Source organism: Nipponia nippon, unplaced genomic scaffold, assembly GCF_047370975.1.
Source record: "Nipponia nippon isolate SJK-2023a ecotype South Korea unplaced genomic scaffold, ASM4737097v1 scaffold_1, whole genome shotgun sequence".
Lineage (NCBI taxonomy): Eukaryota > Metazoa > Chordata > Aves > Pelecaniformes > Threskiornithidae > Nipponia > Nipponia nippon.
Window position 1 is genome coordinate 30708687 of NW_028262290.1, and position 13344 is coordinate 30722030.

Consider the following 13344-nt stretch of genomic DNA (forward strand, 5'->3'; position numbering starts at 1 on the left):
ATCTGTGCCATCATATGTAGAAAGCCATCTGGTAATTTGATGTACAATCTGTACCCTGGAAACACAAAGAGTTCTTTATAAAAGTAGCAATCTTCTAATGCCAGGATACTTTACATTTACGAGTCATTTCAGTTTTTCATCATAAAAAAAAGATCAGTTCACTTTCTGTGAAAGTTTATGGGTTGCTCTATTCAAAAGGGAAAACTTACTTTCAGAAGGGGAAACAGAAGCAGCTAGGAAATGAACTTGTGAACATTACAGATAGACTCCCCCCATCTACTATCCTTTGAAATCAAACAGTAGGCCTACATGAGGAGAAAAATCTGGAGGAAAAATCTGGGTGCCATGATATACAACCTAATGAAAACATCTCACTGGGAACTGGAAAAAAATCTAGAGAAAATAAACTGTTATAAGATAGACAGAAAATGGGATAAAAAAAAAAAAAAAAAAACAACAAAACATTGTAGTAATTTCTTCAAAATATTTTGCATACTGGAAACCCAAAAGAGTCTTCTTTTTCAAATGCAGAAATTAAGTTATTTATCAAAGGCCACGTAGCAGGTCAGGGTTGAAGTCATGATAAGAGCTTGAGAGTTAATAACCTTTCATTTTCTCTCAAGCAAGCAACACAATTTTCTTTTGAACAGTGTCTCAGATTTTAAAGTACATGATGAATACAGAACATTTTTCATGTTGCATTTTGTCATATATGCCACCACACTGACCTTTCTTAAACATCTATAGTTCTGATTGTTTTTCACAGTGACAACAGAGGCTAGGTCTGCTTTAAACATTCAGGCAACTTTTCTTTGCTTCAGCACTTCCTCTGCAAACCATCTTTGGGAAAAAAAAAAAAAAAAAAAAAAAAAGGTCCACTACTTAATGTTATTCCAGCAGAGCAAGCATTTACAAATTGATAGCAGTGTTTCCTACTAGGCTGTTATTTTTACCTCCTTGGTAAATGAAACTCTGAAAGAGCCAATCTTAATTTCAGGGATGTGGGAGTATTAAAGTGCCTGCTATCTGCAACCCATATGAAAATCACAATATTTATGCATGGTGGAAAGGTAGAAAGGAAGGAAAATAATTGGAAAACCCTTTTCAATAAAGTTTTCTTAAGAATGTTACTCCTTAATATAGAAATAAACATTCCTCCCCCCCCCCCCCCCCCCAATATCTCTATTTTGGTTTTAAGCTATTGCTTATTAATTTATTTTGCTTACAAATACTGTATACAATAGTTCTGCATTTTTGTGGGGAAAAAAAAAAGATGATATACCACAAATTTTGCTTTTCCCTTATAAGATATTGGATGAGGTGACACAATGGTCATGTTCTATAGAGAGAAAAATGTTTGGAGTTCTTACAGGAAGTTTATAAACCCTCCACTCCAGTGTTTGTTGAAGTTGGATGGTGGTGGCTGTCTAATTACCGAGTTTATCTTGTCCATCTGTCTACATGACTGTTTCACAGCCAGGTGATTCAGTCCTGCAGTCAACAGGGGACAAATACATGGACCTTACATACAGATAGATTTTATAAAGGCTTAACTTGCCTTTCATTATTATTTAAATAGATAAGTTACTATTTAATTTTAATGGCTGAAAGTCATGCAATTTATGTATAGCTTTATAGAGAACTTGAAATAGCAATCATGATAAATGATGCAACATCAAGAATAAGAAAAAAACCTGATACATTCTAAATATCCCAAGTGGTTATAAGTCAGCTCTGTTCTGGTAGCATTAGCTTGTTTATTTATTTGGGTCCTGACACTGTAAAAAGTATATATGTGAACTACTCTAAAATAAATTCTGGAATGTGATCTTGGCTTTTGTCATGGTTATCATATGAATATTTTGACTCAATTTGATATAAGAAGTAGGGAAAAGATAGCAAGGGACTGATGAGATGAAAAACACTCTTGAAATAAAGCAATTCTTGATCTCCAGAGATTCTGAAAAGGAGAATCTTCCGGTAAGGGGAAGAGTTGATAAACTAGATAGATACACTGGCTTATGGTGTATGAAGAAGCAAGACCTGACTAGCATCCTATCTGGTGATATTAAGACTTAAATAAGAGAGATGAGCATGTATAGACTATCTATCATTTTAAATGCTTTGTCTCCACTGTAAGAATAAATAATAGCACTTTGTCTTAAAGAGAACTGTCTCAGCATGAGATATGACTAGTCCACACATTTCATTCAGGAAAAGGAAGACTTAGCCTCAGTTCAGGAGGACCAAGGTAGGGCACACTTAAACAAACAGGACATACACAAGTCAATGGGACCTGGTGGGATGCACTCTCAAGTGCTGAGGCAGCTGACTGATCTTATTATGAGGCTACTTTTAATTATCTTCGAAAGGTCATGGTAATTGGAGGAGGTTCATGAGGAAGGAAGGAAGGAAGGAAAATGTCACCCCTATCTCAAAGAAGGGCAAGAAGGAAGAGACAGGGGACTAGATCACTGGTTAGCCTCACCTCTGTCCCTGGGAAGGTAACTAATCCTGGAAACCATTTCAAAACATATTAAGAACAAGAAGGTGATTGAGAGTAGTCAGCATTGATTTATGAAAGGCAAATATTGCCTGTCCACCCTGGTACCCTTCTACAGTTAAATGACTAGCTCAATGGATGAAAGAGGAGAAGAGTGAATTTTTTACCTTTACTTTAGTGAGGTTTTTCACACCGTCTCTAATAATATCTTCATAGACAAACTGATATTATATGAACCAGATAAATGGACAGTGGGATGGACTTAAAATTTGCTGATCTGCTGAGCTCAGAGGGTTGTGGTCGGTGACACAAAGTCCAGTTGGAGGCCAGTCACTGGTGTTGTACCCTAAGGGTCGATACTGGGGTCAATACTATTTGGCATCTTCATTAATGACAGAACAAATTAAGGTGATGGGACAGAGTGCATGCTCTGCAAGTTTGCAGGTGATACAAAACTGGCTGGAGTGGTTGACACCCAAGATGATTGTGCTGCCGTTCAGAGGGACCTCAACAGGCTGGAGAAATGGGCTGACAGGAATCTCATTAAGAGATTTCTCTCTCAAAGAGAAATGTCAAGTCCTGCACCTAGGCAGGAATAACCCCATGCTCTAGTAGAGGCTGAGGCGTCAACCATCTGGAAAGAAGGTTTGAAGAAAAGGACCTGGTGGACAGCAAACTGAACATGAGCTAGCAATGTGCCCTTGGAGCAAAAGAGGTGGCCAATGGCTTCCTGGACTACATTAGGATGAGTGTTGCCAGCTACTCAGCACTGGTGAGGCCACACCTAGAGTACTGTACCCAGTTCTGGGCAGTGCAAAAGGCACATGAACAAACTTCTTTCCTTTAAAGTCATGATCAAGACAATATGTTTTTATTGGGGTATATGAAAGTTTTTCCTTTCTTTTTTTGGGGGGAGGGGGTATTATGAATGTTATGAAAGTTTTTCAGCTTTCTGTACTGATGAAAAGGTTTAAGGCACAAAACCACAAGAAGTTGTGAAGAAAAGTTTTTTCCCAAACAATTCTTTGTTTTCTCTTCCCTGGTCCCAGAAGCCTTCAATAACCTCTTTGGATAGTACTTATCCTAGAATGATGTAAAAATTAGCATATTTTTCTCCAAGGTATACACTAGCTTTAAGGCCAAACAGTAAGTATCTGTATATGTCTTTTCCTGAATACGTCCTACATATTTTTGAATATAAAGAACCTCTACCCAAAGTACATTATTTCAGCTTCTTGAGATCAAACTTCTATTGACATCAGTAAAGTCTGGATTTTGCTGAAAGTCATCAAAGCTCAATACTTCATTTGATTCAGAATAACAAGGCAGAGTCTGACAAACATCAGTGGATCAGCATTTTTGTTTGTTTTTTTCTCAGAGTTATGGGATGTACCAGCAGCGTTTCTCATTGTGTATGTGGTTGTGTGCAGCACATATTACTACTACAGTAAACTATCAAAATCATGGTTGAGGTATTTAAACTCTTTACTAAGCTAGTGGTTTAAACTTCACTGTAGAGAATAAAGCAAGGGTGTTTGTTTCCTTTGAAGTACTCTAATGCCAAGGCTGCCATCATATTCTTTCTTTCCCCAATAGAGGAACTCTGCATGACAGCAGAAAGTAAGCAAAGACATTGGTCCTGTTTTTAATGAATCTGAAGGAAAGGAACCTGGAAGATGGTTTTGTCTTCAACCGTCCTATTCCTCTTCTCCCTCACTTCCTGATATAGCAAATGACATAGTCAAGTCTCTGCTGGAAGGGGATAATAGGGGATCACTCACCTGTACTCTTTATAAAAGGACCTAGTATTTTGCTAATAGTGAAACACATAAATTGTAAATGAATGCAGGACAAATCCTGAGCCATCTATCTGGTTTATCTCTTACTCCTCTCTGAGCCTACACAGGTGAGTGAGGTGAATTTCAATTACCTGACTGCAAACTGTAGCAGCTGAGACTGTGATCCCTTGCACCTCCTCCTGGGAAACACGACCCTGCCACACTTTGGTAAATGTACACTGAGGCTGGTGAGTGGGCAGTTTGACAGCACACATTGCCTCTTGACATCTGGGGAGTCATCCAAGTCTTTCAGAGGAATGTATTTCTCAAAATGTACACAAGTGCTTGGTAGCTGACCCTACTTGCTCACTGTAGTAAAAGCAGTGTAGGAGTGTATGTGATCATTAAAATTAAGCAAAGCACTTAGTCAGCTTCAACTTTTGTTTTTTATCCTTGCAGTTCTTGTCCTAATTCATTAACAGCTTATGGGCCGGACTCTCAGTTTATGTAAACTGGCTTAACACTTCAGTGAAACACCCATTTAGACCTACTAAAATCAGGTTCCATGATGCTTCTCAGATACATCTATTGTTTAAAATGATTTAAAATTGAATTAGCTGTTTAGTTACTCTCAGAAGTAGTAAAAACCCAGAGAACATATTAATACAGACATGAATGAAGGATAGAGGAAAAATGAGGCAAAAGTTAAATGGCATTTGAGATGAAACTGCTATTTTAAGAAAGACTAAGTTATCTATAGGTGAGTTATCTATATATACTGTAAAGACTCCTTACACGAGCAAGTCTTGAACCACTGAAATATTATTTATTAAATCAAAGATGATTGCTAGGTTTAAGTCCATGTTTAACAGAAGGAAACTTGTGATTAGTTCAGTACTAATAGCTGCAAAAACAAGTTTTATGTATTTCCAGTCACTTTCCATACTCTCAAAAAAAAGATAATATTTTGTTATAGCTCAGCCCCAGCTACCTCCACAGCTTTGTTTTTATGATATCAGGGAAAAAAAGCACTTTTGGAAAATAGAATAAAGCTCAATTTAATGCAGATGAGCTCTCTAGGTATGAATGAAAAAGGAAAACCCCAAGAAGTTGTAAAATAAGATTTTTACAGAAATATTCATTCCCTCTTAAATATATATTTGTCCTCACAAACTAAAAGGAACAAAATAGAATTAATATTTTTTGCATTCAGTTATTTTTATTTTGAAAATTCTTATTTTTGATATATCAATATAATTTCCTATGAGTTCTTTTATTAAAAAATCTTATGTTTTTAGAAAGGTTTTTTTTTTTTTAATGTTTTCCTCCTGGCAGCAGTTTGAAAAATCTAGGCAGAAATGGGAAAGTCTATTTATCAACATTATTAAATGCATTTACAAGTACTTAATATCCCTCTCTGAATATCTGTCTTTATGAGTACTACTGAACATATTTTCAGTTTCATTTTTGTTACTTTTCAAGAAAACCATCATCTTCATGTGTCTCAGGTACTGACTATAACAGTAATATCATCAGCATGGTGCCTGAGGAAGAAATTGCAATCAGCAGTTAATATTACTCATATTCAGTTAACCCACAAACACTTCTCTCTGAATTGAGCTTCCATTCTGGTGGACAAAGCTTTAACAACCCGCTGTGTGATCGCCATGCATCAGACCATGCATACCATGAAACCAGTGAATCAGACTATCCAAGCTCATGTGAGAGAAAGAAAGAGAACTGAAAGACAGAGGTGTTAATCTGAGATGTAAACATACATACAAGTGTTGATGGATATGTATTGTCTATCTCTTCTCTATGGTGGCAAGGAATAAAGCTATTTTGTTATATGCTTTTTCCCAAATCTGCAAACAGCCTTATGGGCAGTGTGAAACATCTCTGACAGCAAGGCTGCTACTGATGCAAGATACAGCAGAGTCTGAATCATGTATTTTGAGTTCACTGTGAAGGAATGGCTCGTTTGCAGGAAGTCAGACACCGGGTCCCTTCATTCCCCGACCATTAGCATTTCCCCGTGCAGTGTGCGTATCTGTCAAATCTCAGACAGTGAGTCAGACTCAGACAACCGGCTCTGCCTCAGACAACACTGCAGCCAGGCTTCTGACTCATAGATTTTCAGCACTGTGCTCTTGCTCTACCCTCTCTCACCATCACTCCATATGTCAGGTATATACGTGGTTGACCCGATATGCAGCTAATGAATAATTTCTGTTTGCTTAGGATGAGGAGATCATGTAATGGAAAAAAAACCTGACTTGTAAGACTTCATGCTTTGCTCCACTGTTAAGCTGCAGCCTAATTTTGCCATGTAATCTTCCTATTCTCTCCTCACATGGCTCTTCAGTCATAAGACAAAAGAGTCTTAATACATTCAGCAACCAGAAGTGGAAAAATGTCATGCAAAAGAGGCAATGGCCTGCAGAGTTCTCACTGTCCAACATCACTTTTATTTCAACCCAACCTTTCCTTTTTTTATTCAACTAAGTAAGAATTCCTTTAAGGTATTTTCTTTTCATTTTATATTAACAGCTAGGAAAATGATAGCTGAGTCTATAAACACCCTATATTTGCCCAGCACCAGTGTCCTGTAACGTATGCTGAAAAAGAATAATCTGGAAAAGGATCAGTGTGCCTGAGCCAGTTCTTACTCAAAACCATGAAAACCACACATTTTCCTCTGGAAATTCAATATTGGAAATAATCTGTTGCAGACTTATGTGACAGAAAACTGTGCAAAATATCTATGTCATTCTCTGATCAATGTTGGAATAGTTTTGGGGGATTTGAATACCCTGTGTTTATGCATATTAATCATCAGAGAACAAAATGATACACCATTGCATATGAAAATGGTATCAAATATCACTTATTAGAGAGGAGGTACTGTATCAGACTGGAACTCCTTTAAAGTGTCACTGGCGGCTCTCTCTTTAATTTGTCAGATATGACCCTTAGATAATGGAAACCAATGCAATAAATTTTCCATTACCATTGCAGGCTGTAAAATATTTCTTGCGGACTGTAAAAGATGTTTCCCCTTCTCTGGCTGTCAGCAGTGTTCAGCAGGGCTGTTCACAGAACTGAAGCACTGAGATTTAAAAACTGTAAGGACCCAACACATTCTCAGTAATAATTTAAGTATATTCAAAGATCCATAACAGAAAAAAACCCAACTTTAAAAAAATCTCTCAAAATGCATTTGGCCTTCGTGATTTATACTTTGTTTTTCAAACTGTGATCGTAATGTGTCTGGCCTTTTGAATTCCTTTCAGCTAGCCGTACATTTCTCATTGTTGTTTCTTTGAGTTAAATACTTCTTTGAAAAGCCTAAATGCCCTACTAGGCTTTCCTAAACTTTGTATTGACTGGGTGGCAGAAAAAAAGGCTGTTATCTGCTAATTCAATTTATTTGCGATAGCAGTAGAGGTTGTCCATCAGCATTTCCTGTGTTGATCATGCCTTCTTTCTTCTTACTTGTTCTGATGAAAACTGGAGAGTTAATACTAAATGTTATCTTCTGTGGACATATAACCTACCACACATGGAGATAAATGGGGTATTCATGCTTTTTTTCAGAGCCATTATTATATATTATTATCCTAAAACTGTAAGTCAAATGGATCTGAGCAACATAATAAAAGATTTATTTTTAAAACAAACAAACAAAAAACCTACAGCTTTCTGAAGAATTAGAAAGCTGGCTGAAAAAGTTGTGCTGGTTTGAACAAAACAGATAATTTATAAACTCTGTTGGACGCCATATGAAGATTGGTGAAGATTTTTAACTCCTTATGATTTCTGGTATGTCTTTGCAACTGCTGAGTGATCTGATCCTCAGAAATTCCTGCATATAAGTTCTCTATATCAGTACAACCATATATGCCATTTGCATGAAATTCTGTATGAGAGTGGTTAAATACTAGAACAAGATGCTCAGAGAGATTGCACAATCTTCAGATTTCAGCTGGAGTTTAGTTAAACTTGAGCAACCTCATCTGACTTTGGAGAAGGAGTTTCTCTCTTTCAGAGGTTGTTGTCAATCTAAATTGTTTTGTGATTCTAAATCAGTAATAAAATTACTATGGTTGCCAAAAATGGTTAGCTAGCACAGTTATTGCTAAGAGGAGAAACAGCTGATGTAACAAGGAGCTCTTGGGAGCTGCTGTATATATTTACCTGGTATGTAAGTCATCTTCCTCTGAATGTAGTGGGATCACGCAACACAACATGATTTTCTTACTATGTTTCATGGTTTTGGTTTCTTTATTTTTTTTTTTTTTTTCCAGGAAGAATTTATCCCAAGAAGTTTTATTTTTTTATTTTCTTCTAGGGGTGCAATATCACTGTTTCCTTGGCAACTTTTGATTTACTGCATCTTTTTATTTGCCTCCCTGTAATTCTTTCTCCTACTCTTTTTACATACACGTTCTATTGAACAATAGCCAGCCCTTGAATTTATGAGTCACCCTCCCTGAAACACTTCCACTGCCGAAGTTAGATTGTTTGGTGAGTCCTCCATGTCTTTGGTAATTGCTGCTATTTCTTTTAATCCATACAGAAAATGAACTGGGGGCGGGGTGTGTGGGGGTGTGTGTGTGTGTGTGTGTGTGTTGTTTGTTTGTTTCCTAAATACTAACATTCTTCCACATCCTATTTAAGGGTTGTGTGGTGCAAGAACTGAAAAAAAACCAAAACCTCATGAACAAGAGACTAAGGCAGAAGCAGCAACAAACCAGCATCAGAAGATGAGATTTACAGAAGTCTTATGCAGGACACAAAGTGTACCCATTAACTATCTGGTTTCAGGACTCTTACTTGGAGAGAACTTCCCTTGTCAAAGTCAATTAATCTAAATCATTTAATTATAACCTCGAAGTTTTTGACTGCTAATTATTATTTCTAGTTACAAGTAAATTGCAAACCCTGTTTCCACAAGGATAGCTTGTCCTCTGGATTGGTTTACTAGAGATTTCTCTGTCAGGACAAAAGGTATTATAGTACCTCTGGATATTTGACTAATACTCAAATGCCATGCACAAGTTCCAGCTCCATTTTTCCTGGAGAACAATAATGTACTGAATACCGTAAAAACAAAAAGTCACCAGAATACTCCGAAATATTCATTTATGCAGAAAGATTGAAGGATTTCCATCCATTCAGTTTAACAAAATTAATATTACTAGGTTATTTTCTGCTAGTCTATGATGATACAGAAAACAGAAGCTTGATTAAAAAAACAAAACAAAACAAAACAAAACACCAAACATTTTTCTTCATTTTACTTTTGATAAAATCAAAAACTTAGAATTTGTTCTTCTACAGATTTAGACTAGAAGAAAGATATAATAAGATGTATGTGTTCATTGACCACTGCCATGACTTACTAAGTTTCCATTGATCTCTTAAGCCATGATAATTTCTAAAAATAATTGTTTGGTTTTCTAGAAAATATAGAGCTGAAAAAGTAGTTCCAAAAGAAGTTGTATCAAGACAAATCTATATTAGATGAAACAATATAGTTAGTGGTAAACATTGATACGCAATGGGTACACACTTTTAAGCAGAGAAATTTCTCTGTGCCTAGCTTGATTAAACAGAAAGGTGAGCATGTGTACTTCTTAATAATATACCACTCCTGACTTGTCATATAAAGAATAACTGGTCACTTCTAACAAGTTCTAATGGTCATGAAGGAAGGAAAGAAAAAAGGACATAGAATAAATATATTTTAAAATTCTAATACAGTTCATAAATATTTGTTACTTAATTATTTTTTATTAAAATAATTATTCCCAGAACCAAATCATTAATTTAGGACACAGTTCAGGAAATAGCGTTATAGAATGGAGAATTCTTTGAGAGGCTTTTAATGCAATGTTTTACGACTATAAATATTCACATACATGTCTGAAAGTAAAGCTAGAAAGAAAGCCTATCCTTAGTTTGAGTGAGTTCATAATTATACACGAATTGTTCACACAGCTTAAATTTTTACTATTATGAAATCCACAAATATATGTTATTCATTATGCAGCTTCATTTTTTATAGACAGGAATTAACCCCTACTTGCTTCAGGCAGACTAGGTAAAATTGAATTTATCTTGAAAACAGCAACATAATGAATGGGAGAAATATACCAGATGTGTCAATTTCACATGTTAGAGTATGGGTTTATGTACTGCAATCACCCACTCCAGTGTGTAATTAGGAAACATTTTGTTCATATATTAGAACTTATAGAGCATTCTAGAGATTGCTGACAAACAAGCTTTAAAAGGTTTAGAAACTCCTTTGAGATAAACACTATCTCTTCAGTCTAGTAAGGTCAAGAGTGGAAAATAACTCTTGCAAGCAATGATGGCCATAAAAAGAATGAAGGAAACTTCAGGGAGTATGTAGGAGGTAAAAAACCCTCTTCCTATATCTTAACATTCTTGATTCTGTTTTTGCAAGGTGAATAAATTCCACAGTAATGTTACGGTAGCAGAAGGTATTAAAATTTGTACAAATCTAGGTAACCTTGAAGCTAAAATAAGCAGCCATCCTTGAAATGACAACTATGCAGGAAGTATGATAAATACATAAATTATGTATTTTATTTATTTAACTATGTTGTGAAGTCTTGTGGCTTAGGATTGTGCAGGGATTTTCACATGGAGTCATACTGTAGAAAACTGTCTCATGGATAAAAAAGAATAGCAAAGATTATTCCTGGGGAAAAATGTCTTATTTGAAAACACATTAGTGTACAAAATTTGCCAAAACTTACTGAACATCTAAGAATTTTCAAATACCCTCAGCAAGTTTGCAGACGACACCAGACTGGAGGAGTGACTGATAAGCCAGAGGGTTGTTCTGCCATCCAGAGGGACCTTGACAGGCTGGAGGAATGGACCGACAGAGATGTCATGAAGTTCAACAAGGAGAAATGTCAAGTCCTGCACTTGGGGAAGAACAACCCTATGCACCAATGTATATTGGGGGCCACCCAGCTGGAAAGCAGCTTGGCAGGAAAGAACCTGGGGATCCTGATGGACGTGAAACTGAACATGAGCCAGCATTGTGCCCTTGCAGCAAAAGCATCAAATAGTATCCTGGGCTGCATTAGAAAAAGTATTGCCAGCAGGTCAAGGGAGGTCATCCTTCCCCTTTATTCAGCACTGGTGAGGCTGCACCTGGACTGTCGTGTGCAGTTCTGGACTCCTCAGTACAAGAGAGACATGGACATACTGGAGAAAGTCCAGCAAAAGGCCACAAGGATGATTAAGGGACTGGAGCAGTCTCTCTTACAAGGAAAGGCTGAGAGATCCAAGAGAAGAGAAGGCTCAGGGGGGATCTCATCAATGCATATAAATAACTGAAGGGAGGGTGCAAAGAGGATGGAGCCAGGCTCTTTTCACTGGTGCTCAGTGACAGGACAAAGGGCAATGGCCACAAACTGAAACATAAGAGGTTCCCTCTGAACATCAGGAAACTCTTTTTTGTTGCTGTGAGGGTGACTAAGCACAGGTAGAAGTTGTTGAGAGAGGTTGTTTAATCTCTGTTCTTGGAGATATTCAAAAGCCATCTGGATACAGTCCTGGACAACCAGCTCTAGGTGGCAAAGCTTGAGCAGGGGGTGTTGGAGCAAATGACCTCCAGAGGTCCCTTCCAACTTCAACCATTCTGTGATTCTATGAAATCTTCCTTTTTTAATAATTCAAGCTATTTTATATATTTTTCTATTTACATAGAATTTGCAGCAAATCTAGCCAGTTTGGTGACACAGGAGAAAGTTCTGGCAGGCTTACAGAGTAGGGTAGGAGAAAGTTAAATGTTGTGTTTGTCTGTAGAGTCACTCGTGAACACAAATTTCAGTCCGCTTTTTTTAAACTTTGTCACCCAAACTTCAGTGCTGTAAATTAAGTCATTACAACACGAATTCAAGAATTCAAAAGAAAACAAAACTAAAAGATGGACCTCTTAATGTTTTCAATTTACAGAAAACACAATTCAGATTCAGGGTCAAAATTTCAACTGGTATAAACTATTTGGGATATATTTGTTCATAGTAAATCCTGTCTTCCCATTCTTTAGTCACAGAGACCTTTCTACGCAGAATAAAGTCATCTACAACAGCATTTACTTCCAGTTAATGTCATACAAAACTTATGTGTGCATGCATCCATGACATGTAACTGACAAAAAGTGGCAATTGGCTTCACCCTTTTCAACTTTCACTTTAAACTGTGGTGCCACTAAACGCTACTTTCTTCAGTCAAAACCAATAACTGCTGTTTTCCTTTTGCCTTTAATAGTTAGTTTGTCATTATGACCTCTATTGTTAAGATGCTTGAACATATGTCTTAAAGTGCCTTTAAAAATAACTTGGGATTGCAAAATGCTGTACAAGTGCAAAGGACCGTTTTCACTGGTTATCTGCTACCTTCTGACATGATGGACTACCTTGATTGCCAGTGTCAGTTATCCATCCCAATCATCTGCCATACTTCATATCTCTTTTCAACCTGGTAGCTAGTATATATATATATATAAGATCTATTTGGAATAAACATTCATGTGCCTGAGACAAACACACACATCCTGAGCTGCAGTTAAAGCCTTCCTGAAAGTTACTGCTTGTAATTCCCTTTTCTTCTAGTAATCAGGTGTTTTAAAACAATATGGCAACTGAATCTCCCAGAATTATCCAGTTGTATCATTCTTACTTCTAACAAGTGTATCAGGAGCTGAATAACAGACAAAAGAAGCAAGATAATAATTGTGCACCATCCCCTCCATTTTTGTTGTACTGCTGGTACTCTGGTACAGCAGAGGAATAACTAACTACTGGAAATCGATACCATAGTGAATGGAGCTACATCCCTGGAAGCCAGTGAATCAAACTGTGTAATCTTTGCATCAGAGAAATTCTACCTCCTCCTTTAAGTTTTTGCCTTAAAAGTATTTATCAGCTCTTTAAGAGTACAAATATTTAACCCCTTTCTGACAAGCTTAATGCATATTCTAACAAGGTCTGCTGCTTTAGAAGTAAGTAGGTT